The 19,696-nt window shown below is 41.0% G+C and overlaps 1 protein-coding gene across 3 annotated transcripts in view; it reads right to left on the bottom strand.

Moving 5' to 3' along the window:
* Positions 1 to 19,696, bottom strand: part of LOC129332770 (cGMP-dependent protein kinase 1) — a 157,110-nt gene that overhangs the window by 102,088 nt on the left and 35,326 nt on the right. Inside the window, exon 1 of one of the 3 annotated variants that reach the window (XM_054984009.1) lies at positions 4,208 to 4,310. The exons of the other annotated variants lie outside the window; for them this stretch is intronic. The gene's annotated coding sequence lies outside the window, so the exon portion shown is untranslated. Of the gene's footprint in view, positions 1 to 4,207; positions 4,311 to 19,696 lie in introns of those variants that run through there. 3 annotated transcript variants of the gene reach the window in all.

Below are 19,696 nucleotides of genomic sequence, written 5' to 3'. Positions count from 1 at the left end.
CCCCCACCTTAACCCACCTGGTATTAGTAGTGGAGCAGGTGGCAATGCCCTCCCCTGCCTTAACCCAGCTGGTATTAATGGCGGAGAAGGTGCCAGTGCCCACCCCCACCATCATCCATTTGGGATCAGGAGTGGAGCAGGTGGCAATGCCCCCTTCGCACCTTCACCTGGCTGGGATCAAGCTCAGAGCAGGAGGCAATGCCCTTCTTCTCTTCACCCAGTCAGAATAAGGAGCAGAGCAGGTGGCAATGCCCACCCTGTCTTAGTCAGGAGCCAAGCATGCAGCAATGCCTGCCCCCCTTCACCCAGCTGGGATCAGGAGCAGAGCAGGTAGTAAAGCCTGCTGCCCACCTTCACTTGTCAGGATCAGGCGCGGAGCAGGAGACAATGCCTGTTCCTCCCTTCACTCAGTGGGTAGCAGGTGGCAATGCCCACACCCCTTCACCCAGCTGGGATCAGGCTCGGAGCAGGCAGTAATGCCTGCCCCCCTTCACCCAGCAGTAGTCAGGTGCAGAACACGAGGCCATGCCTCCTCTTTAACCTGGCATGTATCTTGCTAGAAAACTTAGTAGAATCATATCCTAAGCAGAGTTACTCCAGTCTAAGACCATTGATTTCAGTGGGATTAGACTGAAGTAACTCTGACTAGGATTGCACTGCTAGGCATCTAAATGTCATAAATAGGTCAATAATATAATTTTATAGGTCATCTACAACCTTATGCAGTTTATATCATTAAAATACTAAAATAAGGTTAGGGTGTATAAATCAGCATTGCATATATTTTAGGTTCCCCTCAAACTTCTATTTTTTTCTGAGAAAGCAAGCAAGCAAGCAAGAACCAACCAAGTTGGCTAAATTTATTGAGGCTAAATTTATTTCATGTATACTCTTCTTTTCTCACTCAGATTTAAGGGTGATCAGACATAACATGTGGAGTGCTGTGGATGGAGCCCAGATGGAGCCCAGATCTATGCCATTTTCTCAATCTGAAAAGGCCTTGGAGAGAGTTGCTATTTGCATCATTGGAGCAGATACACATATACTAATAAGTGTATCTGTGTGTTTACCTCATTGGGGCAAACAACACTTCCCTGAGGTCATTTCAGGTTGGGGGAATACTGTAGGGGAGAAGGCTTAAAGTCCCATTTGCACTATCGTTTGCAATCAAGTTTCTGAATATTTGATAATTTTTTAAAAATGGTAGCTAGTTTGGCCTTCAGTTATGTGAGGAATCTTCTAGTTGGACATGCTTTAAGGGCCAGTTCACGAGACTAGTCACTGTACCCAGAACATGTCGTCCCAGGCTTTTCGACATATCAATGCCATTTGAACTTTACAGAAATTACACTGTTAACCTTTGGTAGAAATGTGTGGATACATTCTTTCTGTAAGCAGCCTCAGGAGGCAGATAAAGCATTAAAACATCGTAATCATCATTATTTTTAAAGGATCATTTTTTTACTCAGTCAAAATATCTTCTGAAATTTTCACCTTATCCACAGGGGTATATAATTTTTTCATTTCTGTAACATTTTTTTGAAGAAGGGTTTTTTTTTCTGGAAAGGGGGCTTTAACTCTTGCAAGCTCATAACCTGAAAATCTTGTTGTTCTCCAAGATGCCCTTGAACTCAATTACTGCTATTCTACTGCAAAGCAACATGAATATCTACCTGAAAATGTAATAATTTTCTGTTTCACAATTCTCATTTGTTCTCCTAATAATACTATGGGGCAGGTTGCCTGACAGTCAGAAAAGTGCCCAGAAGACCTTATGAGTGAGATTTTGAACCTGAATAAAGTCTTTCCTACAGCTCAATTATCTATTAATTATGTCATAAGGGTATTGTCACATTTGATCAGTGATAAAGACATTTATCATCAAATTCACATTTGCGTTACATCTAGACAGTTCGGAGTGGCAAACATGATAGTTAAGGTGAGATAGTGACAGACCAAGGTGAACATCAAAGATGAGCAAGGTAACTGTTTAAGACATTACCATCTTCTTAATCTTCTTTCTGATAATGAAAGAATGACACCACACTGGCAATTTCCAAATATATATCTGTGCCACTGATCCTTTGTTATACTTATTTAAATGTAGGTTGGCCATCACCCTAGAATTAACTCTCATCTTTCTTCTTACTCCATTTTTATTCACTTGATTCTGCTACTTATCATGGTTAATCAGCATGACTATATTATTGATAACAAAGTGATGAGAGCTTAACTTGCAATTGATGGTTATAGTTCAGAACTGCCTAATAACCAAAGAAATTGAAATACTTGACAAAAATATCAACCTTGGAAACAAGAATGCACCCCATAGGATTGTTTTACAAAAGGTTTATACAACAACGTCAATAAAGACGTTTATTGATCAATAAAGATCAATAAAGTTTTAAAACTTCCTATTGATCATAATTATCGTATCTTTCTTTAATCATTCCAAGTAGTCCATTCCTCTAGACAAGCAGATGAGGGTCTATATAAATTGTTACATTGCAATTATCAGTTTATTAAGATAATGCTTTTATTTGAAATTCTTCATGTGTATAATGTTTAGACTGCAACTTTTTCTAAAGGCAGTTTGAACATTTTATTGATCCAGGCAGGATTTTCTGATGAAACATAGGGGAAAAAATTGTTAAGTGGTTCCAACATCTTCTCCACACTGTGACACTGAGAGATCTCTGTCTTTTGGTGCTACACCTCTGAAGATGCCAGTCACAGCTGCTGGCGAAACGTCAGGAACTACAATGCCAAGACCACGGCAATACAGCCCGGAAAATCCTCAACTATTAGTAACATAGATCAGTTATGAAATTTGTAATTTAAAATGTTAATATAAATGTATCTTAATACAAGTATCATTGTATCTCATAGAAAGTCTTTAAAAAAAATAATGAAGGCGATGGTTGGGTGAAATATTTTGGGTTTTATATATTCTATTATATATAACTATCTCTGATTTACACTATTATGTTATATAATCCTTTTTATTTTCTGTATTCCCTCTTTCTACTATTCTATTTTTCAAAATAAAAATATATTATCCAAAAAAGGTAGTACTGAGAAATACTGGAGAAGAGGAAAAAGCAAGTTGCTCTGGGAGAATGGATCATTTGGATCGAGCCATTCATGCTGTGCTTGATAATCTCTAGTTGATCTCATTTGGATTGAGCCATTCATATTGGCTCTGCTGATCTCTTATCCTTGTGGGAATCCTGTGTTACACTCTTACAAACACACACACACATCCTCTGTTAAAATAAATTTCTATACAAAGCATTTTAATAATCTTATGAATGTTTTTCTTTCAGTTTTGCTCACTCAATGTGTTCCAGTTTCTTTCCATCTAGGTGTGTGAATTAGAAATAAAAACAGACTAGCTAATTAGGCCATGCCCTTTCTTACTGCTCCTCCACAGAATTTGCAATTTAGTTGAGAATATACACAGCTCAAATGCTAATACCTAGATTGTTTCTGACGGGTATATAACCCATGGAATTCTATAGTGAGATCATTTATATCCTTGAAGAACTGTTTTCATGTCTTCATTCTCTGTTGTCATACCAATTTGGGTTTCCATAGAAACTGAGATGAAAAAGGGAAATTGTAAAATCCAAATGAACGGGACTAAGCTGACAATGTTATGATTCATTATACATCAAAATGCAAACAAACAAAAAACTTTTTAAAAGGTACAAACTGGATATTCACTGAAATATGGTTACAAAGTAAAATGTAGTATTGCTTTTTCACGATAAAGCTACATAGTATTGTTAAGGAGCTTAACAGCAATGCTTATATTAAATGAGATTATAGATTAATACAAAACTGAGAACTCTGAAGCATGCACAGATTAGCACTTTATTACAGCTGAAGTTTTGGTTTTTCAGAGCTGAGGCATTCATCTCAGTGTCCCTATAGCAGCTTCGAACTGCATTTGGTTCTATTTGTTATTAATTTTCAATAATTCAATACAATTCCACAGAAGAAAACAAATAGCACTCATGGAAAGCACATGCATAATAACTTGCTATTTACACTTATTTAAGTATTTAGTGCTTGCATAGCTAAGCCATCTCATACATGTATTTATTTAATAGCACTGATGTTTGCCAAAACTGCTTGATAGCCTGCTTACGTCATTGAGTGTTGTCACACTTTTTTCTATCAGGATTCAACCCAAACTACTTACCTAGTTTCATGTTAACTTAGTATCAAAAAGTTTCTTCTGCTTTTGATATCTTTTGACATTTCTTTTAAAAATGTTTGTTTTAATGACCCCTATCACTGCTGCTCCTTCTCTGTGTCATTTTACTCCTCCTTTATTGTTCTCACTGCATTTAATAAGATTAGCTGTGTGTTATGCAAATAATGTAGTCATGACACTACCTTGGATACTAGTGAACAAAATCACATGTGCCATCACAGCCAATCAGATTAAACAGCAGTGAAGATGTAGCAATCAAGAGAACAAAAATGTATTGACCAGCATCAAAAAAAAATGCAGACGTTCAGGAAGTATTTTTCTGCAATTGGTCAGATGTACTGATTGAATATACAAAATTCAAAGCAATTGTCAAACGTCTGGCAAATATCAAAGCAATTGTTATCTGACTGGCTGCCACCTCCCACTACGGAACACCTCCCCCAGAAATGCTCATCTGGCAGCACTAGATTGAAAATTGTTTTATTTACCCAAACTTTCAAAAATAATGTTTTTTTAATGGTTGCAGCTATGCAGTTTTATTGTTGTACTTGTGTTATTTATGGTTTTAGTGTGTTTCAAATTGACGTTATTTATGTTAATTTTTATTACTCATAGCAGACTGAAATCCCTGCTCTAGGAGGAAGGAAAAAACTTGAATATGAAATATAAAATATAAAATACTAGAGGGGAATACACACACACAAATAAATATATGCATATATGTATGTCTGTGCACGTGCATGTGCGCGCACGCGCGCGCACACACACACAGAATGTGACCACCTTTGGCTAACAATGAACTGCAATTAATTCCAGCTGGACAAAATACAGTTTGCTGTTGTGCTTGTGTGAGACCATTTGGTCCTTCCAGTCTTTCTTCCTCAGGCACAAGAAGCATGACTACTTCTTGGCTCAATCAGGGCTGGCGCGTCCATGGAGGCAAGTCTGGCAACTGCTGCGAACACAGAGGCGCCAGAGGGGGCACTGGGGGCGGGGGGGGGGGTGCGCTGCGGAGCAACTGAGCGGGAGGGCAGGGAGGATGCATGCACGCCAAGCATTCCCCCCTATCGCCTGCCTGTCACCTCACAAACTGGAAAGGAGCAAAGGAGGAAAAGTGATACGTTTCTCTGGGGGGGATGTGAATAAATGGCAGAATAATGGCAGAATAAAGCAAAGGGGAAGGGAAAGGAGAAAGCGGGAAGGACCTTGAGAAACAGCTGCACCTCAGGGTGTGCACTTTGAATGAGCTGCTGAAGACACAAATCCTTCTTCCAGGCACAAGCCCCCCTCCCCACCCCCAACGCGATGGTGTCCTTGGAGAGAGCAGCAGCAGCCCACCCCGGAATGGTCTTTAGGTGCCCTCATGTCCAGCAGGCTTGTCCAGCTCAGTCTGCTATGAGTAATAAAAATTAACATAATGTCAAACTGAAACACATTAAAACCATAAATAACACAAGTACAACAATAAAACTGCATAGCTGCAACAATTTAAAAAATTGGAGAAAAATACTTGCTGAATGTCTGCATCTTTTTGATGCTGGTCAATACATTTTTGTTCTCTTGGTTGCTACATCCTCACTCCACTCCTTTCCAGTTTGTGAGGTGACAGGCAGGAGATAGGGGGGGGATGCTTTGGGGCTCCACCCCCACACACAAACACACATGTTCAGAGAGGGCAGTGAGAAGCGGCAGAGAGAGGAAGGCATCTCCTACATTTCCCAAGAAAACTTGCGTGACCCTTGTCTCATTTGGTCCTGCTCTAAGTTGCCCCATGCTGCTGCCACCACCACTAGCACACAGCTGTGGGCCAGGCGCAGCAGGTGGCCAGGGCAGTGTGGGGCAACTGAGCAGTCTGGGTGTGTGTGAGTGTGCATGTGTGCACGGCAACAGCCCTGAAGCTGCACCCCCCCCCACGGCACCAAAAAGTCTGGCACCGGCCCTGGGCTCAATCAAGGTCCAATACTCTGTGCAGTCTAAATGCATGTGACTGCAAATGCCTTGATGAGCTGGAGTTTGTTGACTCAATATAGACTGGGATTCTAAACCTCAGTTTAATTTCTCTTATCAGTCCTTACATCTGTGGAGCAAACAATCACCAACTCACTGAAGAACCTTCACACACAGCTCACAATGTATTGGAGCTTGATCATGATGACTGAGGAATCCATGTGAGCACAGCAACAAATTGTGTTTGCACCTCATCAGAGATAATTACATCTTGTCATGACACCTGAATACAACCTGCTATACAGCAGTTATTTTGCTGAATAGCATACAGCTGAGTTGGATGTTCCTTACAATTCACATCTAACCTGTAGCGTTATTTGAGATCACACATGGTACTTTAGCTTGGAGACACTAATGCACAATCAATCGGAAACCTTTCACCACTGCATACTTGGGTTATGACTGCAGTGATGAAGCTAATTAGTACTCAATGGTATTATTGGGTTTAACAAAACTTCTCATAAGTACACACGTTAAAGATCAGAGGTTTTTAGAGGAACAGATGCAAAGATAATTGAATTGCAAGGAAAGTTAGTTAACATCTTTCTTTCATATGGCTTCATTTAAACTGATATGTGAAGGAGATATTTTAGTGAAGGAGCCAGTTTCATTTCTCACAACAAACTAAATTTCTGAATGAAATTTATTCCAGAATGTCTCCTGGCAGTTCTGCTAACATGCATGCCACACCTCGGCCAAAGGAAACTGTGATCGGATGCTGTGAGTATAATGACTTTGGAAAATGAAGTATGTGGGTATATTAAAGAGGCTGAGCTGTGAAGAAATTTAGTAATTTAGATTGGCACTGAGATTTGAAACTTTAAAATCTTTCACTTAATAAACAAGTTATGGAAAACTGATAGTAATGAGAACCCAGATAGTTGGAGGTACAGAAAGCCTAGAATAAACACATATATTTTGTCTTAAGAAATACGTTAAAATAAGTCACATTGTTTGTAAAATATTTCCATGTAAAACACCTGAGTATTTCCCCAAAGATATATATCTTTCTATACCAAGAGCAGTGTTTATATATATATATATATATAATGTCTGTTGTGTGGATATTATGGCTTTTCCATAAACTTAAATGTCATTTGCATGGATATTTGGAATACTGGACTTAGGAGCATTAAATAAAACCTAATTTAGCCTCTTATCTCAACATAGAACTTTTCATGCATCAGCCCATGACAGAGGTTACTAGCACTGCCATCCTAAGCAGAGTTATCCCTTCTGCATTCAATGAATTTAGAAAGGCGTGCCTTTGCTTAAAATGGCAATGCATACAATTCAGGCCCTTGTGTGCTCTACTGGTTTAGAGCGGACAAGGAAAGGTATCAGCACAATAGTCCATTGAACTGGGCTTAAAGAATACGCACTGGCAGGAATTAGGACGGCTAACTCGGTGCACATACTCCTAGCAGCCAAAAAATTCAGGATCCTTTTTTTTTAAAAAAAGATTTTGTATTTTCAATATACACACAAGCTGTGATAACCCTACACATTACTTTCTTGAGAGTACCCCCCCCCCCAGGGTGTCCCTCATTAGGGTACTTAAGCTGCAGCATCTTTTGCTTTTAAAAGCCTTTGATCTGACATAGCTACAAGCAGAGTTATAGGACAGAGAGGCCCACTATTAGCAAAGACTTTGCTTGCTGCTCCCACTGCACTATCTTTTAAAAAATACATATAAATCCCAAGCGTGACAGTCAACATTTAGAGGCACCAAAAGTGGAATTAATTTATGGACAGCTACTGTTCCTTCTCTCTAGAGTCTACCCCCAGAAGCATGCCTTAGAGCTATGCTTTTTAATGCCAGGCTCTTAAGCTAAATGGTGCTGCCAATGCTTGCCTGTCTGACAAACGTTTTGATTCAGTTTCCCTGAGCTCTAAACTGCAGTAAGACAGAAAGAAAGAAATAGTCTGGACATTACACTCTACTGGATAGATCTCATTGGGTTGCTTTCTTTGGTCTCACATAGCCCTCACACTCAAAGATAATCCACACTGGCCTTGATTTGGATACAATTAATTTCCAGTTTGGGGCAAGGCCATTCTCAGGCCCAGCTTGACTTTGATTCCTCTGCCTCTTACTTAACACAACAACTTCCTCTTCCAACACACCACACAACTCACATCCATGCAGTGCCTTCCAGTACTCAAGTGAATGGATCAACAAGATTTTGGATTTTTAAAAAATTTGGAAGCAGTTCTGGAAAGGTTGCAGTGTCCAAAGGGTTATAAATGCCATACTTCCTATGATACTTTCTTTGTCCCTCGTGTATTCTTTTCATAGTCCCCAACATTGTGCAGTCCTATTATCCAGTTACCTCTGGATTAGACATGGGCACGAACCAAAAAAAAAAAGAAATGGAAAAAATGAACCACATGATTCGTGGTTCATAGCATTCCATGAAGCACAAAACATGAACTTCTGACCTTTTCTCAGTTCGTGGGATTTCAACCGCCCTGTACTGGCTGCTGAAGCCAGTGCGGGGCATTTGAAACAGACAGCCTCTTTCTTCGGCTGCCTGGGCAGCAGGAGAACGGGGCTATCAGTTTCACAGACCCCGCACTGGTTTCAGCCCGTCAGCTGAACCCAGCGCAGGGTCTGTGAAACTGACAGTTCCTTTCTCCTGCTGCTCTGGCTGTCAGTTTCACTGTGGGAATTAGTGAGAGTGGCAGAGAATCAGGGATGACAGAAGGCTGCTGCTCTGTTCCTCCTAAACACTATAGAGGCTAGAAAACTGCAGATACTAAAAATAATTTCGTGCTACAAATATAATGGTCCCTTGGCAAGGGGCTGACCCATTCTTTGATAGCTCAGGTAGCTTTGAGACACAGTCTGCCTATGTAGGAGGTATGTAGGACAGCAACCCGGTTCTTTGATTTTGGTCCTGGTGCATAGTTAGTGTTATGTACTCAATACACAGTAATGATCAGATGCTGCAATACAAGAAATGGCTTTCAAAGCCTATTCCAGTAATAAAAATTACTCTGTACTCCATTCAAGGCAAGTAATCAAACTGCACTGACAAAGAAGTTGCTTACCTATAACTGCTGTTTTCTCAAGTACACTGTGCAATTACTCATCCCACCCAACTGCTGTAGAGAAACTACAATTCTTTTTCTTACTTTGTTCATTTATCTATTTTAAGAGTTTCTGGGGAGACACATTTTGTTAAGAAGACCACAGTAAACCAGCAGCTTCTCTGACTTGACAACTTGCTCTGCAGTTCTGTGTGGTCGAGGTATCTGATGAGTAGATCACTGTGCAGTGCAGAAATACAGGCAAGTTGGACAATGTGCTCATATAGAAGATATATTTGGCTGTAGCTCCTACTGAGTGGACACTTCATGGCGAATGTGGGTTTGTCTCTGCATGATGTGTGGAATGGCCATGCTCTTCCATATTGATAGGTGTTTATAGATGCATTAAAATGAAAAAATAAAATATAAACTTGATCAGTATCAACTAATATGATATTCTTGCATTTTATGTTAGGGAGGGGGAAACAGCATGGTGTTGCATTGCAAGAAGGCCCTGAAAGATAGAATAAGGTTAGAAGCGAGTTCCACTTCCAATAGGTTTGAGAATTTCCACCTTAGGCTGAAACACAGATTCTACTTTCTGTCCCAAATTTTCTCTGTAAACATTGAGCAAACAGGGGAGATGCATGTCGTACCAGAAAGAGAGACATTACTAAACTCTGAGCTAAAGGGACTGCTACCAGGAGCAGTCCCTTTACCACCTTGAAGGGAAAAAGTCAAAGATATACAGGCTCTACAGCATACTGAATTCTAGCCTGCACACATACATTCCTAATTGTGAGATGGCACAAAGATGCATAAGAGAAGCAAAGTCCATAACGCTCTGGAGACCTGAGAGACAGGTTTGATGTTGGCAGGGTGAAGGGTAAAAGGAGAAGGAATCCCCAAAAGGCAGCTAGAGGGGAAAGGGTTTCTGCTATTATCAGTCATTGAATGCTTTTGGACAAAAAAGTGTCCAGCGCACCATGTTTGGATCCATTCAGGACCCTGGACAATGCACAGGCATAAAAAAGGAACACAGTCTAGGATGGAAGGTTAACCCCTTCCTTGCTTTGCTGAGGGGTTCTCTAAACAAGCACACAAATCAAACAGAAACAACATATGTCAAGTGAAAGAAAGTTTGTTCTGATAAAAGAAAAGGTAAACAGGATGGGATGACACTGGAAGTAAGTACAGATCTAATTTGATAATGAAAAAGGATTCTGGCAAAAACCTCAAAGGAATACGTGTTTCTTTTATTTGTTTTAAGTATCTTATATACTAAGAGCCAAGTGATGAGCCTACACTAGCCTGAGCGCAGCAGCAGCAAGATTCCCAAGGCTATGTGCAGGGATTTCCTTAATAGGAATTATCCCTGGAGGGTTGTTCGGGCGGCCCTAAATCGTGCTAGGGCCACTGATAGATCACGCCTGTTTGAGACACAGCTCCAGCAACCAACACAGAGAATTAAATGGGCTCTTGACTTTACCCCTTTGACAAATCAGATTATCAAGATTGTAAATAAGCATTGGCACATTGTTGAGGGTATTGAAGGATGTGAACAGCGCCCCGTCTGTGGATTACGCAGAACAGGTAGCCTAAGGGATAGGCTTGTCCATGCTAAGCTGGGAAAACCGCGAGTTGATTCCAAACTCCCGTCAGGTACCTTTAAATGTGGTCACTGTAGTGTGTGCAGACTTATTTGGGAGGGGCAGGAGATACAGATTGAAGACAGGAAACTGGTATTGAAACAATTTGCTACCTGTCAAACTTACAATACGGTTTATATAATTGAATGCCCATGTAAATTATTTTATGTTGGATGTACTACTAGACCCCTTAAAGTACGTATACTGGAACACATGTCTCGAATCCGGAATAGAATATTGGAAGCGCCTCTAGTTCAGCATTTTGTGGAAAGAACTCACGATGAGAGATGTTTTAAAGTTGCGGTCCTTGAGGTAACAGATCAAACTGTTCTTTTACGGAGGGAGGCTTTTTGGATTCATGGATTACAAACAGTTAAACCTTCAGGCTTGAATAATGAACTTTCTTTAAATTGTTTTTTGTAAAGGGTTTTCTGATAAATGAATCCACAATTGTTGTAACAAGGGTTTTACTTGAGAATTAGAAACGGTCCCTTTAAATGAAATGGTTGATTCTAAAGGATTCTAAAGAATTTGCATAAGAGATACCGATGGACAATAGGGAGGCTGCGCGAATCCACATGCAGCCACCGGTGTCCTCCCTCTCCAAGGGAAATTCAGAAAATACAAGAAAGCAACAGGTCTGTATGGGTAAAATGATGAGGAGTTTATTTTTTAATTTGCTGTATTGATAATACAATGGTTATGTATGAATATATGTATGTATTACAGCGGTATATAATGCCCCTGAGGAAGCAAATGAACGAAATCTGAGTTTATACAGCCGGCAGTCAGATTGGGCATTAACCATCATTTGGAATACTACCGCGGCGTAATATACTGGGAACCTTTCCGGAGAAGAGGAAAAGGAAAAATTTCGTTTGGGACACTGTTGCTTTAATTTGATACAGAAGAAACTACAAGGGAACAACACTTAATGAACTTTTTGAACTTTTTCATCCTGATTCTAATGGACTAAAATGAATAAGGTCACTCTTTATGAGTAATATGTAGCAATTGCACTTGATTAATTGACTTATAAATTTATAATTTGTATGCTCCTGTGAGTGTATTCTCTTTTGGATTTTGTCTGTTTGGTACAGGAACAGCCATTTTTGTTTAATTCCATGTGAGGAGGCGGCAAGCCTATCCAAGCCCAGGCACGGGGGCAGTGAGCCACCAGAGGTCCAAGCAATGAGGCAGCAATCTGACAGAGGCCCAGGCAAGAAGGCAGAGAGCTGCTCTGAGGCCAGGCATAGTAGCAGTGAGCCATCCAGAGCCCAAGGCCGGAAAAGCCTGGGCATCGCAGAAACAAGCCATGCCAAGGCTGGCCACCAAGGTGGCATTGAGGCTCCATACAAGCGAGCCTCACTGAGACTGGGTATGGTGAGCCACAGCAAGACTGGGAGAGCCCAAGTGCAGTAGTGATGTATCTCGTCCAAGTATATCATAAACAGTGTTTTAATGTTTACATCAGTGACACCCACCAGGGACATGTCTCCTTCTTCACTCTGCCACATTGGATGGGTCAGCACAACATAGGCTCAATCCCAGCAAATGGCACAACCCAAGACAAGGTAAGACAAGTCTGGACAAAATTCAACAGCTTGAGTTTTCTTTTTATAGACCATTTGAAACTTTGTACCTAGCCATTTTGAGATTCACAGGAATATGAAGGACAACTCCCTCACTTTGACAGGTCAGGAATTCAGTGGCCAATCAAGAGGTGTAAGGCTAGGTATTCACAGGTAGTTCGGCTAGATAATTATGCTTTTAGCATTGTCAGAGTTTGGGACATCTCTGTCTCTCTTTCTGGATATGATACCTGTCCCCCATTGAATCTTCCTACTACCAGGCAGCCATCTAAAGTTTTGCAGACATGGAGAAACTGTTCCATCTTAGAGATTCAAGTCCAGTAGCACCTTAAAAAACAACAAGATTTTCAGGGTACAAACTTTTGAATGTCAAAGCTCTCTTTGTCAGAGAGCTTTGATTCTCAGAATCTTATACCCTGAAAATCTTGTTGATTTTAATGGTGCTACTGGATTCAAATTTTGCTCTTCTACTGCAAACCAACAAGGCATAAATTAAAGTCATTAAATTAAAGCAAGGAAAAACTTTTAATAATTCTCCCTGCTTTAATGCATGAAAGCTATGCTTTCCCTTCCAGACTCGGTCCTTTTGTGTGTATTATTGATGTGTACATATGAGGGTCTTATTGGGCTAGTAACTTGAAACTTTCATTTTAATTATGGAGGAAATGAGAACTTTAGAGAGGGTTAGCTGGCTTGTCATTACAGATGCTCCACTCACCTCTTGATATTTCAACTATGGTTTGGTAATGTCTTTCTGATAGCCTGCTCATCGCTAGGAAAGACTGTAAGGGCCCTCTGTACAGATGAACCACAGAATAAAAGTGGGTAAAGATTTTTTTGCTGCTAACTCATCCCTGCCTTTGTTCCTGTGAAAACATACCTGTACACTTTGGGCAAATCCTGATTGCCTTTTCCTTATCTTCTATACTTCAAGGAGACCATTTGTTTTGTTTCTTTGCTGTGCTTAATTTTTAAAATTATTTTGTAATTTGACAATTTAATAATGGCTCTGAGGCCTCTGAGGGCATAAGAAGCATTGCTGTATCAGACCAGTGGTCCATCCAGCCAGTACTCTGTGTCACACAGCACCCAATAAACAGAGCATAGGAGTCCAATGCCTTCCCCAATGTCTCCTCCTAGCACTGGTATTAAGAGGTGCAAGAAGGCAACATCAAGGAAGGCCTTGGCCTCTCTGCCATGTTTGTTGGCCCTCCGGGGCAACTGGCTGGCTGCTCTGTGAGACAGAATGCTGGACTAGAGGGAGTGACAGAAGGGCTGGTGAATTAGAGATGTGCATAGCCCTGCTCTGAGAAGTGGTGGGGGAATGGAGTAGGGGTTAAAGTATTTGACTAGGATCTAGGAGAACCAGCTTCATAGAAACATAGAAATGGAAGGGACTCCAAGAATCATCTGAACAATGCAGGAAATTCACAGCTATCTCCCCTCTTCACCTCCCCCAGTGCCCCCTGCTCTATGCTCAGAGGAAAAAACTTCCAGGATACCAGGCCAATCTGGCCTGGAGGAAAAGTCCTTTCTGACCCCAAAGTGGCAATCAGCATCACCCTGGGCATGTAAGAAAAGGCCACAAGAGCCTAGCACTGGCTCATCCCTTCATACCCTCCTTCTCCCAATCTGTGTATAGTCATACTGAGGCCAAGCTACACATGACGAATGACACTTGAACAGCAAGTTCAATGAGAAGAAGCTTAACGATTTAGTCTCAATCTTTAAATGAAGGAACTCATCAAATGAGCAATGCTTGCATTCTAAAAGTGCCGGGAGCTTAAGACGTATCTTATTTCTCCCTGTTCACTTGCCCTCCACTCAATCCACTTGCCGTTCAAGTGTCATTCGTCACGTGTAGCTTGGCCCTGAGTCATGGAATTGTTGCTGCCAGGTGGCCTTCTAGCTTTTTCTTAAATATCTCCAGGGAAGGAAGTTCGTCCACACTCTGTCATATATCCCTGAAATTACATACTTTTGTATGCTCCCACAGTGGGCCTAGAAGTCCTAACTGAACCTTTAAAAAATACTTTAAGTTGGATCCTCTGCTGACAGGACTGAACTTCAGAAACAGTCTGTTGTTTACATATTAAATAATAATGAAAATTCATTTCCATAGTATAATTACATTAGCTAGCATGGCCTAGTAAGGTATCCTCTATTTCATTGATTTCAAAGCACTAACTATAAGCACTGCTCACATGACCCTGACAGCCTTTGTTGCGCTTCCAATCCATTTTGTGCCTTCTGGCATCTCAGCATTGCCTACAGCCATACTTAAAATGGCTTCCATTGCCAGCTAATCACAAACTAGTCAAACTCAGGGGGATAAGATGGCAGTCTCTTCAATCTGCTCAGCCATTTGTATTCACAGAAGCCAGAAAAAAATTTCCTTTTTTGCAAAGGAAAAAAAAAAGCTGTCCTGTGATTTTCCACCATTAACATAATGAGCAGTCCCATTATTTTCTGGAAAGAGGTTTAATTTGCGAATAAAGGGCCAATAAACACATTCAGCTTCTCATTATAGCTTTGCATTGAACTAGCTTAATTGGCTTTTTTCTCCCTCATTGGTGAGTTCAGTGAAGTTTCATGGGTAAAAGAGAAAACATTTTCAAGCTTAAAGATACGTCTTAAGCTCCCGGCACTTTTAGAATGCAAGCATTGCTCATTTGATGAGTTCCTTCATTTAAAGATTGAGACTAAATCGTTAAGCTTCTTCTCATTGACTCTAGGGTTTCCTTTCCATCTACCCTATGTTGCTCTTGGGGACTGTGCAACCGAATATCAGTTACACTGAGGAAAATAGTCTCATGTTTTACAGAGGAGAAGCCAATGAGGTGTATTTGATATACACTTGATACAGATGTGGGAGACCTTCATTCAGCCATAAGACTCACCAGATGACCTTGGTCCTTCTACCATCCCTCAGTGAACTTCACAGAGTTGTGAATATAAACACAAAAAGGAGAAAAAAATAAAGATGGGTGTCAGAACTTAGGAGGAAAGGCAGCATGGCATAGTCCAGTCTCATCAGATCGTGGAAGCTAAGCAAGGTCAGCCCCAGTCATGTCTTGGATGGGAGACTGCCAAGGAAGACCAGGGTTGCTCTGCTGAGAAAGGCAATGGCAAACCACCATCTGCTCCTCACTTGCCTTGAAACTCCTTGATGCAGTCACCAAAAGTTGGTTGTGCAAACTGATGGCACACACATATACATACATATCAGGGCTTAGATCCAGATGAAAGGGATTTATAACTGTGGAATATGAGTTTCCCACCCTCCCCCTCCTGCTGCTGCTCAAAATGCCCCACAAAACATTGCTCCTGAGGGAAAGAGGACCCCCCCAGGAATGGCATGAGGGGGGAGTCAGAGGTCTTCTGCAGGAAGGGAAATCAAGACAAACCACCACCTCCATTTACATATACAGAAACTCTCTAGTGAACTGATGCCAAAATGTAATGAATAAAAAAAGGAATTTTTTAAAAATAGCAATTAGAAATAAAATGGTAGCAAACAATTAATATTGTATGGGACCAATGCTAAACATTTAAAATCGTATGTAACTTATGGAAAAGGGCCAAACTACACGCTGGCTGCATTCAGATGCCACAGGCATGCTTGGCTTGCCATGAGAATGAGCCCTGGAATTGTTTGGGCTCACACGCTCCCTTATCCCTTCCTTGCCTCCTTTTTTGTGCCACTTGGGAATCAAAGACTTCCGGGTTCTCCACAAACTATATGGTTAGCTTCATGCGTACAAACCAGAATTTCCAACCAGGATTCAAGTTCTTATAATGCTCTAAAGAACAGGTACAATGTTGAAGGAAGAATTAGCAAAGTATGGAAGAGGGAGCTGCATAAGCCTCACTTTATAAGGCATAAGCCTCATAAGTCCCAGTATATTTCTCCCCAGAAGAAAAGAAAGGGTTAGGCCTCTTTGCTTGTCCTCTGCATAAGATTCCATGTTCCTGTTGGGTGCTTTTCTGTATGTAGAAAAAAAATCACTGAAATCAATCTCACAAATACTACATATCTTGGCAGAGAGAAAGAAGGGGTAAAGAAATAGCATAAAGGTTTTCATATTGAAGTATACAGAACAAGAATGATGTTGCAAATGAGGTATTATAGGAAGAAAGTACTGAACAGCAGATGGCACCTGAAGACAAAACAGGAGTTATTGTAAAGCACCATTTGTCCATTGCAGTTCAAAAAAACCACGGTGTTGTTTTTATGCACTTTCCCTGCACTCTCCAAAGAAGTGCTGGTGCTTGTAAGCTGCACTGCTGCTGAAGCCATAGAAATGTAATGATAAATCCAGGCCAATCTGTTCTTTTGTGAGCAGCCTGTAAAATTAAAACATGGCATGCATTTGTCAACCATATTTGCTTCAATGACACAACTGTTTCTGAAACAGCAATGCCTGCCGAGAAACCCAATATTAATGCTCCAGGAAATATAAAGGGCAGAACTGCAGAGTGAATGTTGTGTAAGATGGAACCCAATCAGCTAAGAATGTCAAAAGATGTACAGAAAAACCACCTTGCATTTTAATACCTGCAGATCATGCATTCCATGATAGAAAATGAAGCAATTAAAAAAATTAAAAGGGTGGCCAAATGAGAAGGGGCATGGTTATGTTTTTGTAAAATTCCTATAGTGTTGGCCTCTTTTTCCCTGACAGTGGTCCTACACAGTGGCAGCTCATGGAGGGCAGTGAACAGCTGGAACAGCTGTTTTTGTTACCAGCAGCCAAAGGGAAATGACTGACATCCTTCTAGGCAGGCATCACCGAGAGGCAGAGAGAGGCTGAAGCACGACTGTGCACCTTGCAGCTGTTGAACAGCCAGCACATCATAGGCTTTCAAGCACTGCACAACAGGAAGAAATTCATCTGGCACAGCTGATCTCTCCATATTATTAAAAGCATGGAGCCTCGGTCAAGAAAAAAAGGCAGAAACGCTTAAGCTCATATTCATCCTAGCAGAAGACAAATGATAGTGGTTCTCCTGCACGTTCTGCTTCAAATAAAAGTATTTTCAAAAAGACATAAAGGGGATAAATAACCTTACTGTTTTATGGAGAACTATTATCCAATGTGTCAAATAAATTCAGAATTGGGATGTATTCATGCAGTCATGTTATCAAATACTACCATGTGACAGCCTACTTGCAGAATAACATTAAGGCACATGTGGGCCCTGGTCAAGAGAGATTGTTTTACAAAGCAATGGCTAAAATCCTAAGAATACTTTTGTGGGCATCAGTCCCACTGAGTAAAAGAGGACTGCAAGTGTCAACATTATTTTAAAGAATTCTATAGTTTTTCCACAGCAAAGATTTGTGTTTTCTCTTTTTAAGAGCCATTTTTTAATGTGGATAGAGTGATGAAGGTACGTAGAGCAGATTAGTTTCATAAAGATTGGATCCTATCAGCATTTCCATAGTGCTAGAGGCAGAAGAAGCCCTGTTTAATTCTCAAAAAGGCTATAATGGGAATTGCAGAATCCACAAGTACATGTAGATTGGGACCACATGATGAGGGGAATCAAGTGAGATCACCACTCTTCCCTCTGTATATTCCACTCCATGTATTTTTAAAAGGCGTTCATGCCTGTTATCCATGTATGTGCCTAACATGTTCTACTGAGTTCCTTGAAGGGAAGATAGAACACAAATGTAATTTGTATTGTGATAGGATTTCATATTTGTTAGCCACCTTGGGTATTCTTTTGAAGAGAAATGCAGGATATAAATATATAAAACAAATAGGTGTGGGAGGTTAGGGAAGGCGAGCATGCACATGATTAAGCTGGGCTCCAGGACCAGGACTTCTCTAGGCTGCAGAGGAGAGACTTGGGGAAGAGGAACAAGATGCAATTATCCCCCTCCATTCTCCACATCTCAGGCCTTTGCTGGCCCTGGGATCTTGGCTGGGACCATGGAGGCAGACAGGAAGGACCAAACAGCCATGGATGCCCTGGATCCCCACACACATATACTGTAATCTCTCTTCACTTGGGAATAGTGTTCCCAGGTACCCACCTGGTGGCAGGCAGTCTCCTGGTAGTTTGCCCTATTGCCTGCAGATCACTGGCAATTGATGGAAGGTTGCAAGCTTCCTGGCGATTGCTTGCCACAGGCAGACAAACTGGGCGAACATGCGGTGGGCGCGCTCCTGATGGGATACCAATGCCACTTCCTGAAGTGACATCATTATGCTTCATGCAGGCATGTTCCTGAGCTTTGCAGGCACTGATTTTGGTCCAGAAGTGACTACATTGTGTTGGCACTGGGAGCAGGAGTGTGTTTTGCATATACACAAAGAGTTCCATGACATTGAGTACTGGATCCCTCCCCCCCCCCCCGCAACTGGGGGTGTATTGTGACCTGGTAACCCTATTACACATTCAGAAAAACACCAGAATTTCATTGGCAATAATTACTCAATTTCTTTGTTCATCTGTTGTACATACAGGGTAGTTCTTTAAATAAGAGCATGTATTAATTATTAACTTAAATTGAGTGCTAAAATACAATGGGAACAGATATCATCTATATTTTCTTGTAATGCTATACCATATGTTGTTAATTGATACTGATAAGGAATTTTGCATACTGCTTAATGAATTCATCAGTAACATTACATTTATATTTTAAGGACCTGCGGCATATTTAAGCAAACACTGCAATTGTTATTGTTTGATGGATCATATTTCCTTTTTTGCTTTTGTAACACAAATGAATACCGAGGGGAATAAAATATTAGTTGTGGTTGAACTGATTAAAGAACTGCTTTGAAATGCCTGATTATAAGAAATACTGACCAAAATAAGTTGCAGGAACTATAATCTTTACTCATTTTATTCTCAATATACATTTATATTTCAACTTGGGTAAAAACAGTGTTTCTTACCTGTAACTGTTGTTCATCTAGGTCTTCCGTGCAGGCCCACATGGGACTGTGCACGCGCAGGCCTGCCAACTCCGGAGGTTTTTAAAGCTCAAAAACACTAGGGGGCGTCCTCGCCTCTCAGCGCGCATGCGTGGGCGTCTTTCCCACCGAAAACAGTCTCTAAGAGGTGGGGTGCCCCCGACGTACCTTCAGTCCTCTTTCACCGCCGCACTACAAGGTAAGTACCAAGAGAATTAGCAGGGAAGGAGGGAGGGTATGTGTGCCTGCACAGAAGAC

This window comes from Eublepharis macularius, chromosome 6, assembly GCF_028583425.1.
Source record: "Eublepharis macularius isolate TG4126 chromosome 6, MPM_Emac_v1.0, whole genome shotgun sequence".
Classification (NCBI taxonomy): Eukaryota; Metazoa; Chordata; class Lepidosauria; order Squamata; family Eublepharidae; genus Eublepharis; species Eublepharis macularius.
Note: the sequence above shows the minus strand (reverse complement) of the source record. Positions and strands in the feature narration are given on the sequence as shown.